This window comes from Protobothrops mucrosquamatus, unplaced genomic scaffold (genome assembly GCF_001527695.2).
Source record: "Protobothrops mucrosquamatus isolate PMUCROS unplaced genomic scaffold, P.Mucros_1.0 scaffold181, whole genome shotgun sequence".
Taxonomy (NCBI): Eukaryota; Metazoa; Chordata; class Lepidosauria; order Squamata; family Viperidae; genus Protobothrops; species Protobothrops mucrosquamatus.
In genome coordinates, this window is record NW_015386540.1 from 2,552,299 (window position 1) to 2,563,838 (window position 11,540).

General features: G+C 35.2%; 1 protein-coding gene across 1 annotated transcript in view; it reads left to right on the top strand.

Annotated features, from left to right (window-relative positions):
• Positions 1–1,256: 1,256 nt before the first annotated feature.
• The window catches only part of LOC107285496 (toll-like receptor 2), a 16,300-nt gene continuing 6,016 nt past the window's right edge, over positions 1,257–11,540 (top strand). Inside the window, exon 1 of the mRNA XM_015813689.1 lies at positions 1,257–1,382. The gene's annotated coding sequence lies outside the window, so the exon portion shown is untranslated. The remainder of the gene's footprint in view (positions 1,383–11,540) is intronic.

The window sequence follows — 11,540 nt, forward strand, 5'->3', positions numbered from 1 at the left end:
AAAGCAACCTAGAAATTTCCTAACAATATGAACAATTAACCTTCAGAAGTTGTGGGCGTTGGAGGCTTTTAAGAATAGACTGGACAGCCACTTGTCTGGAATGGTATAGAGTCTCCTGCTTGAGCAGGGGGCTGGACTAGAAGATCTCCAAGGTCCCTTCTAACTCTATTATTCTGTTATATCGTTTCTTTTGTATAGCAGGAAATCTTATATTTATTTGGTAAGCATCATTTTACCTTTATAAAACTTTAGTTTCCTTCTGCTGATAGGTTTTTGCTCAACTAATCCTATTGTGTAAAAACCCCTCCATTATCGATGAGGATTTCTTAAGTCGAGAAAATACATTCTGAACAGATTTTCCCAACGTGATGTTTTTTCAGATGTGCTGGACCAACTTCCAGAATATCTAGCATCTGGCTGAGAATTCTGGGAATAGAAATCTAAAACATATGATACCAATTTAAGAAAAAGGAAGTTTTCTTAGGTTTTTTTCCTGATCTATAAGCCACTTGATACAAACCAGTGGAATTTTCACTGTGTATTAAGTCCTCACCCAAAACTGACAGGCTTAAATTAAGCACACAGAATACACAAAGCATCTTGTTTTGGGTTGAAGTACTGAATCACTATAAAGGTAGTCTTCATATGCTGCTGCTCTGGTTTAGCATTAATTCTGAAATTGCTATGCTACAATTGGAAAATTTAGTAATGCGGAAGTAACAGTAAAAGTTACTTCAGATTATTGCAGTTTGTTTCCTGTCTGTAGCAATTCTTGTTTCGTTTGAATAAAACAGCAAAAGTGGGTGGGAAAAATGAATTAAGATGTCTGTAAAATAATATTTGTCACAGCTTATTTGATTCAGAAACCTTTCCTCAATGATTCATTATAAGAAACAAAGCTAAGAGAAACAGGACCTAGGATGGAGGGCATTTCCAAATCTGTTGATTAAGTGAGCAAGGACTGTGAGACCAAAAGCATTGCAGGATGACAAAGAAGATGGAACAGATTAAAGCAACTTCTGTGTATTGCATTGGCGTAAATTAAGCAATCAACCCATTTGCTTAAGGGAAATTAAGCAAGCTCCTTGATTCCTTGTTGCATCATGTTTAATCATTCACTTATGGGAAACAGCCAATCTACAAGTTATAACATGTTACAACTCAAAATAAGCCTGCCTTTTGTGTACTTATAGGCTTTCCCACATTGAGATTTAATGGTTCACATCCTTATTAGCAGGGAATTTCCAAAGGATGTGATGCAAATTGTAAGTTCAATTTGATAGGACAGAGGTATTCAAAACCATTCTTGTTCAGCTGTTGTATCCATAACAGCAAAATGTTCCAGATCTAAGCTCTATCATGGGAAGAGAATGAATCGAAAGGTAAGTAAAACTCCATGCTAAGGAAAGCTATAGAATGGTTGAGGGAGGATTCATACTTGGGGAATAACTGAGGAAAGCACAGCAGCTGGAACAAATCTTTTGTGTGCCATACATGCCATGCCTCTTTTTGTACTGTCTTGAGATTTCAGTTTAGAATAGAACAGAACAGAAACCGAATACTTTATTGGCCAAGTGTGATTAGACACACAAGGAATTTGCCTTCAATGCAGTAGCTCTCAGTGTATATACAAAGCAATAGAATAATAATAATCATAATGCCAATAAGAGAATAATGCCAATAAGAGGTGGAAACTAAAAAAGATAAGGATAAATGATAATACTACAGCCATACTACAAGGGTGAATATACATAGGACATTAGACAGCACTCTGAGAATTAGGTTTCAGCAGATTGCTGGCATGAAGGAAAAAATTGTCCCCCTGTCTAATTGTTTTGGCATGCAGTGCCCAGTAGTGCCATTCCAAGGAGGAAGGAGCTGAAAGAGTTTATGCCCAGGATGTGAGGGGGTCTGTGAGGGGGTCTGAAGGAGGGTCTTCTCAGATCTCCTTCTGACCTGCGCAATATACAGGTCTTCTATGAAAGGCAGGCTAGTTGCAATTGTTCTTTCTGCAGTCTTAACTATCCATTGGAGTATACCTGTCTTGTTTGGTTGTTGTACCAAACAACAAACAGGACAGGACAGACAGTTATAGAAATACAAAGGACAGACTCAATAATTCCTCTCTAGAACTATATCCACAGCTCTTGGGTCAGTCTGAACTTCCAGAGTTGACGCAGGAAGAACATTCTTTATTGTGCCTTTTTAATGATGGTTCTAATATTAAGTGTCCATTTCAAGTGCTAGGAAATTAAAGACCCAAAAACTTGAAGGACTCTACTGCTGATACTGTCCTGTCGAATATAGTAAGAGGTGTAGAATAGAAGGGCTCCTCTTAAAATCCACTCTTACTTCTACAGTTTTAAGCATATTTAGCTCAGAGTGTTCTGGCTGCACCACAGGGCCAGTTGTTCAACCTCTCTTCTATATGCAGGTTCATCACTATCTCGAATGAGGTCAATGACCATTTTATCATCTGCAAACTACTTTAACAGAAGCTTCCCTTGAGATGTAGGCATTAGTATAGACCAGGCATGTCAAACTCGTGATGTCACATGATCTCGTGCGACATATCGCGACTTTTTCCCCATTGCTGGCAATGGGGTGGGCGCGGTTTCTGCGTGATGTATCCAGCCCGTGGGCCGGCAGTTTGTCATGCCTGGTATAGACAGAAAAGAGCAATGAAAGCAGACAGCCCTGAGGGGCTCCTGTGCTAATTGCCCGAGTACTAGATGAAACTTTCTCTAGCTTCACCTGTTGGTTCCTATCTGTGAAAAAAGCTTATGATCCACCTACAAGTATGAACAGGCACAGTGAGCTGAATCAGTTCACAGTGAAGAATTTCTGGAATGATAGCACTGAAGTCTGCAAAAGGTATCCATGCATAGGGGATTCAAGATTTAGCAAGATGTACTGTGGTCTTGCAAGATGTAGTCATTGGTAGCCTCACACTGCAATGAACAAGGACACACATTCAATTTTCCAGCTACTAAAATTGTTGAACGAGCAGGCACAAAAACAGCCAGGGAAGTGATTGAAGCCTGGGAAACAGGCTCCTTGCCAGTCAACTAGAGTGCTGATTTACCACCATGATTTACATGACGTGTGTGAGTTCCGGCACTTTTTTTTTTTTTTAGAAAAAAAGCACTGTAGATAGATAAAGGAAGATTGGCTACTGTTAGTGTATCTGGGGTGGGGTAGATAGCAGTAGATGACAATGGTCTCTTCTTTATATCAAATTGCATAATATAGCTTTCAGTTAAAACCTAATGGTTTTAAAGTGCTGCTTTAGGGCGAGTCTGATTTGATCCTTTAACTTATGGACTCTTTTTTCCCCCATGCTTTTTTATTTATGTATGAAATGATAGAACCATTTGTATAGAGCTCTGGACAGTTACAAAACTTGGAAGTCATAAAACTTAGAGAATACAGAAATGCAAAGTGTTAATAAAAACATAGAACATGATTCTCAGCTACATGAGATATTTTTCTCTCTGAAAACATTGAATCCATATGTGGAGATTCTTCTGAACCCAGTTTTATTCTAGAAATGGATACCTAGGTGAAAGCTGTGACCATAAGTTATTTTTCCAAGCTCAGGCTTACTTCTCCATGGAGGTTATCTTTGAAAACTGTCCAGAAGCTTCGGCCTGTTAAAATGTGGCATCTAGATTATTTGTTTTAGGTAATATATCACCTTACTGTGGAGACAACTGCACTAACTATCCTTTCTCAGTTCTAAGTGCTAATTATTGCTATAAAATCCTACTTAGCCAAGGCAAGATAATGGATAGCTCCTGGCTTTTTCAAGACAATCAGCAGAAACCACCTTGTAATGTTCACATTTGTTCTGGGGGTAGGCCAGCTGCAGCTCTTCAGATACTGCCAAACCACAACTCCTTTAGCATCTTCCATTATCATGCATGCTAGCTAGGCTGCTGAGGGTTGAAATTGAAAACTTAAAGCATGTAAATATTGGATTGCTTACATATATCACATATGCCAGTTCCTTCAGAACCTTGGGGTGTAATCCATCTGTGATTTGAATTTGTCTAGGGTGAACAGATGCTCATTTACCATTTTCTTGCCTATCTTAACTTGTGTTTCTAATCTGTTTTTTACGGTACTGTTTTTAATAGGTTAGACTGTTTTTCCCTTAGTGTAAAGATGGATGCAAAAAACAAGCCAAATAGTTCTGCTTTCTCCCTGTTGCTTGTCACCTTCTTGCCACTTTCTCCCACTAATGGACCAATCATTTCTTTAACTTTTTTCTTGTTTTTACATGTTGAAAGAAACTTTTTTTGTTATTTTTGTCGCAAGCCTTAGTTCATTTTGAGCCTTAGCTTTCCTCCCTTCACCTTTGCAGGCTCAGGGTAGTTGCTGATATTTTGCCTTACTTATATGCCCCTCTTTCCACTTTTTATACTTGTCCTTTTTGTCTTTCAATTCATCAGAGTTTTTTATGCAGCCATGCTGGGTTTTTTTGAGAGCTGTTGTTTTTGTTCTTTGTTGGTATTGTGCTAGATTGAGCTTTTATAATCTCACTTTTCAAAATTTCCCAAGCTTCTTGAGTTGTTTTCCCCTTGAGGATTCTACACCATGGAATCCTACCCCAAGCTGTCTCTAAGTTAATTGAAATTAGCTCTCTTAAAGTCCAAGACTCTAGTTTGACTATGTTCTATTGCTTGTGCTTGCATAATGTTGAATTCCAATATTGCATGATCACTCCCCCCCCCAAGGTTCCTGTAGCTTCAACACTTTCTATCATTTCATCTCTGTTAGTGAGAAGTAAGTCCAATATGGCTGATCCCCTAGTTCCCTTCTCTACTTTTTGGGAGACAAAGTTGTCTGCTATATTTGTCAGGAATCTGTTTGATCTTCCATTTGATGCAGAGTTTTTCTCCCAGTTGATGTCAGGGTAATTAAAGTCCCCCATTAATATTGTGATGTGCTTTCTACATACCTTAGTTAACTGACTAGCAAATAGTTCATCTATTTTCCCTGTTTGGTTGGGTAGCCTATAGTATACACCTATGGCAATGTCATTTTTCCCCTTTTTATATTTACCCAAATGCATTCAAGACAGTTTTCATCATTGTTGTGCTCTATTTCTGTAGAGATGTAGTCATTTTTATATATAATGCAACTCCACCTCTTCTTTTATTTGGCCTGTTTCTTTTAAATAATTTAAATCCATCTAGCTGTATGTTCTGTTTGTGGGTTTCATCCCCCCAAATTTCTATAATGGCGACAATATCATATCTGTCCTCATTTACATGAATTTCTAATTCACCCAATTTATTGCTCATACTCTGTGCATTGGTGTATAGACATTTGAATCCTTTATGACTGACCCTGTGTTTACTTTCAACATAACCTGTGTGGTGCCTGAGTTCCTTACCACTAGTTTGATTAGTGCACTTGGTATGGCACTCAGTATTAAATACTTTGTTAAAACTCTAAAGTTTTGTATAACAAAATGACATCAAATACAATATTTTCTTAACCATTAGTTTTCTACAAGTGAAATGTGTAGAGTGTGTATTTATTAAATTTGTGTTCCATCGTCATTACCATTTATGGCAGCATAGATGTTCTCCACAATCCTCATTCTAGCATATTCACAGATGTTTTTAAGTGCACTAAAATCTAACTAAATATAATATTGCATATCTGCTCTAATACTAGGCATTGATTTTTACAAATTGTAAAACTTTTCCCTGAAACCTGACAGCACTCAGGAAGATATCTCTTCCACAGTGGTGTCTGCCTCTGGAACAATCTCACACACATAGACCCCAATACATAGCTGGTTCAAAACTTACTAGCCTTTAAAAAGGCGTTTTTGCTTAGGCATTGGAGTCAGAAATATTTTGTGGCAATCTTGTTGTTATGGTCTGTTACTATGATGACAAGAAGCATTTTTTTTTATTCAGACATTTTCAATATATGGTATTTAAAAGAAAGCTTCAGTTTGCTTTGCATGTGGTAGCACCTGTCTGACCTTCTCTGTGCTCAGAAGCTAAGGAGGGCTAGCCTTAAATCTATTTGGATGGGGAGGGGGTTTCCAGGAGAACTGTAGTAAGATAGACTGGAAGACGAAAAGCCATCCTAGAAGGCAACAATGGCATGCAATTTCCATCTTGCTGCCAAGAAAACTATAGATCTGTCTATGAAATCTTGAAGAGACTTCTTCACATAGCACTATTATACTTTCCTCTTAACCTGCTAGATTAATGACTATTCTGCATAGAACATCCTGTGCTCAAATTTAAAAGGAAAATGCCTAAAAATTGTATTAAAATGACACATTTTCATCTTGATTCAAAACTATTTCAATGTCCTAGAATTGGAATTGTTAATAATAATAATAATAATAATAATAATAATAATAATAATAATAATAATAATAATAAAAGTTGGAAGGGACCTTGGAGGTCATCTAGTCCAACCCCCTGCTCAGGCAGGAAACCCTATACCATTAATTTCCTTAATGGTAATTTCCTTGTTAATTTCCTTGTAATTTATTCACTGTATAAAAATCATTTTGCTGATAATACTAGGAAATAGATAACATCTGTCTGATATCAGTAAAAAGACTTAACTAGAACTTATTTAAAAGCAAATATAGAAATCAGTTTGTTTCTAATATTTGAGGGGACCTACTACTATGCCTAAATGTATAATTATCCATTTTATTAGAATGAGGTTTAGACAGTTTCATGCCTATAAATTCTTTTTTTTAGATAGATTTCTACTATAATTAGATGTTTATTTATTTATTTGGCCAACATACAGTATATTGTGAGAAAATTCTAAATATCAGCTTCTATATGCTTCTTTAGCTTAAAGGAGCTGAAATCAAACAAGAAAATTAATACTAAAGTGTTATGAAAATATTTTTGTCAATCCCCTCTTTTTTTAAAAAAAAAAGTTTTTTATTAATAAAACAATTAAAACAAAAAAGGACATGACATGACGTTCCAGTATATATAATCCTAACAATTCGTTCCTTATCATACTTAAAGTTCTATATATACATCTATATCTATATCTATATCTATATCTATATCTATATATCTATATATCTATATCTATATCTATATATATCTATATATCTATATATATATATATATATATATATATATATATATATATATATATATATATATATATATATATATATATATATATATATATATATATATATATATATATATATATATATATATATATATATATATATATATATATATATATATATATATATATATATATATATATATATATATATATATATATATATTCCCCTATATAATACAATATTATACAATCTCGAGCTTGTTTCTCTATATATTAACATATAATTTTATATACCACAAACTTAAACTTTAACTCAAAACCTGGAACAGTTCTTCTTGACTCATACCAGCAGTAAAATTTGTCCCAGATTCCAAAATAGTCCGTTTCTGTCTTGTCCTTTAGTTCCATAGTTAGCCTGTCCATGTCCACACACAATAAAATTTTATGTAGAATCTGTTCTTCAGTAGGGATTTCTTTGTTTCTCCAATTTTGTGCGAAGGTCAGTCTGGCGGCCGTGAAAATGTGTAGCATTAGGTAAAGTGCCCCTTTATCATATTTTTGTATGGTAATACCTAGTAGGAAGAGTTCTGGTTTTAGCTCTACCTCTGTTGTTAATATTTCTTCTAACCATTTTTTAACCTTGTTCCAAAAAACACGGGCTTTCAGGCACTCCCACCACATATGATAATATGTCCCTCTTGCCAAATTACATTTCCAACATGTAGGGGAAATGTTAGGGGCCATTTTAGCTAGTCTTGTGGGCGAGTAGTGCCACCTGTAAAACATTTTGTACAGGTTTTCTTTGTAGGATGTAACCAGAGTGAGCTTCCTATTTCGTGTCCATAGTTCTTGCCAGATATGCAGATCAAGATTAAGATCAAAGTCCCTGCTCCATCCTAACATGGTCTCTTTTACCTGTGTTTCGTATAAGGCCTGTTCTAACAAATAATGATATAGCTTTTTAATCATTTTATCCTCAGTACCTAGTAATATTTTATCCAGCCCTGTCAATTCTGTTTTTATGCCTAATTCTTTTTTATCTTTCCGACATCTCGCCTGCAATTGAAGGTATGCCCACCATTCTAATTTTAATCCTTCGTCTTGCAAGATTTTCCTAGATTTCAATTCCCCTTTCTCATCTAATACGTTTTTATATGTTATAATCTTCCCTAATTGAATAAATTTTGGATGTACGTATATTTCTAGCGGTGAAACCCAGCCAGGGACTTGAGTGTAATTCAGTTTCCAGGTTTTTGCCCATATATCAATTAGAGCCCGTCTAATATAGTGCCTACGAAAATATTTATGTGACCTGTATTTTTGGTCCCATAGCATAGCATGCCATCCTATTTGTAAGTCATGGCCTTCTAAACATAGTAATCTCCTGTTTTTTAAGAGTATCCAATCTATGGCCTGATAGTATTTTTCCATATCAGAGAGGCCAAAAAACCCCCTTTCTTTTGAATCCTGCAGTAATTTTAATCTAATCCTTGCCTTCCTTCCCTGCCAAATAAATTTGAGAACAATTTTATTAAGATTTTGAAAAATATTCTTGTCCAATTTTATGGGTATGCATTGAAACAAAAATAAAATTTTCGGCAACACATTCATTTTAATTACTGCTATTCTGCCCATGAAAGAAAGTTGTAAGTTGGTCCAAATATCTAAATCAGCTTTGATTTGTTCAACTAATTTGTCATAATTATCTCTCTTTAATGTAATGCATCTAGCAGTTAATTGTATTCCTNTTATTTTATTCGTAATTTGAATACCCAATCTATCAGCCAAATCATGTTTCTGTACTTTAGTCATGTTTTTGACAAGCATTTTAGTTTTTTCTTTATTTATCTTCAAACCTGCAATTTCCCCGTACTTGCTCAAGACCTCCATCAATTTTATCCCTGATTGCAATGGCTCTTCAATTATAAAAACTAAATCATCTGCAAAGGCTTGCGTTTTGAACGTTTCTTCCTTGATCTCTAAACCTTTGATCTGCCTATCTTTTTGAGTTACTCTGGCCAATACCTCTAGGGATAAAATAAACAACAAAGGTGATAACGGGCAGCCTTGTCTCGTACCTTTTTGAATCGGAAAACTATCAGTCATTTCTCCATTAATTATTACTTTCGCTACCTGGTTAGAATAAACTGATTTAAACATGTTTATAAAATTTACCCCGAAGTCCATATACACCAATTGCTCAAACATAAAATCCCATTTCACGTTGTTGAAAGCTTTTTATGCATCAAGAAAGATTAAACTCATTTGCTTTTCATTGTGCACCTCGTAATACTCCAAAATATCCAAAATAATCCTGACATTGTTTCTTATGTATCTTTTGGGTAAGAAGCCATTTTGATCAGAGTGTATAAAATCTGCTAAAAATCTTTCAAGTCTTTGGGCCATTATAGACATGAAGATCTTATAATCTGAGTTTAATAATGAGATGGGTCTATAATTTTTGATATGCGCCAGATCTGCATTTTCCTTAGGAATCAAGAGTAAGGAAAGCTTCTTCCCATGAAGCTGGTGTTTTAGCCTTGGTTAAGACCTCATTAAATAGTTCCAACATTATTGGACTTAAAAGTTCTTGTATGATCTTATACACTTCTGCAGGTAGGCCATTTGGCCCAGGTGCTTTATTATTTTTTTGTTTCTTAATTGCTTCCAAAAGTTCCAAAGGTGTTATCTCTTTGTTCAATAAAATTTTAAATTCTTTTGGGACTTTCGGTAAATCAGCTGTTTGCAAGTACTGTACAATATCATCGTTATTTCTCCGTTTTTCATCTTTGTATAAATTCTTATAAAATTCGTATGCCACTGATTTCTTTCCTTCGTTCTGATACACCATATCACCTTCTGTATTGCAAAGTTTAGTAATCCTTTGTTTATTGTTATGTTTTTTAATTTTATAGGCCAGCCATCTCCCCGGTTTATTGGCATTTTCAAAAAAAAATTGTTTAGTACGTTTTATCTGCTGCCCTAACTCTTCCTTGCCAATAATGTCCATCTTATGCCTAATTAAATTTATCTGCTGTTTCAACCCACTTCTTTGTGGTTCCTTTTGCAAATCTTCCTCAACTCTGGTTAATTCTTCTTCTAAATGTCTTAATCGTTGTGTTTTAATTTTGTTTTCCCTGGCCATATAGGAAATTGCCACACCTCTCATATACGCTTTGGCAGTATCCCATAAGTTTTGGCAGTTCGTGTCCTCCTTTTTATTTGTCTCGAAAAATAGGCCCATTTGTTTTTCCAAATTCAATTTAAATTCCTTATGTTTAAGAATTGCCCTTTTCAAAGTCCATCTCCTCATTCTTTTCTGCCCTTTCCATCTAATTCTAATTGGGTTATGGTTGGCCCAGGAGTTTGTGTCGATTACAACATCCTCTACCTCTAAATTTAGACCTGCTGACACCCACACCATGTCAATTCTGGACCATGACTGGTGCCGTCCAGAGTAAAATGTAAACTGTTGTTTCCCTGGGTTCCTCTCTCTCCAAATATCCTGAATATTAAGCTCATTAGCCATTTTTAAGAATGTATCAGGTATTGTACTTCTAATTCTTTTTCTATTCTTTCCACATTTATAATCTAGGCATCTATCCATAATTGCATTGTAGTCTCCCATTATACATATATTGTCATATTCCAATTGAATAATAAATAATATTGTGTAGTTTTTTATAAAATTGTTTCTGCCCCTCATTCGGAGCATAGATTCCCACTAGAAGGATTTTCATTTTATTCAGAATTATTTCTACAATTAAAATTCTGCCCTCTTCATCTTTGTAAATTTGCTTTGCCAAGATTTCTTGTTTAATATATACTACCACTCCTCCTTTCTTATATTGTGATAGTGCCGCAAACATGTTCCCCAATTTAGGGCAGTTCAATAGGTATTGATATTGTTTTTTTATATGGACTTCTTGCAACATGATTATATCTAAATTCATCTTATACAATTTATTCAAAAACTTTTTCCTTTTTATTGGAGAGTTGAGACCATTAACATTGATGGATATGGATTCAACACCTTTTTTCCCCTCATCTATGTTTAGATCTAGTTATTATTGGCGGCCTAGACTCTTGAGGTTGTAAATCCTTTTCTTTTTCCACTATCAATCTTGTCGGTCTGGCCTCTTTAATTTCTTTAGGTCTATCCTCATCATGTTTCCCTTCATTTTTGCCATTGTCTATATCCTCTCTAGTATCAACCCGCTTTCCTTTAGGGTACATTGCCTTTCTTTCCACAGCCTGAACTGATGTTTCCCTTTCCTGTCTCACCTCTCCCTCAGTTAAATCTTCCTCACTACCAAAATTCTCCCTATAAAACTCCTCTGCCTTCTCCACTGAGTCTAGACGGAACCTTCTCTCCTGCCATGTGACAAGAATCCCTTCTGGTGTCAGCCATCTAAAATTGACATTTTTTCTCGTCAATTTAGTAGTTATTTTTTGGT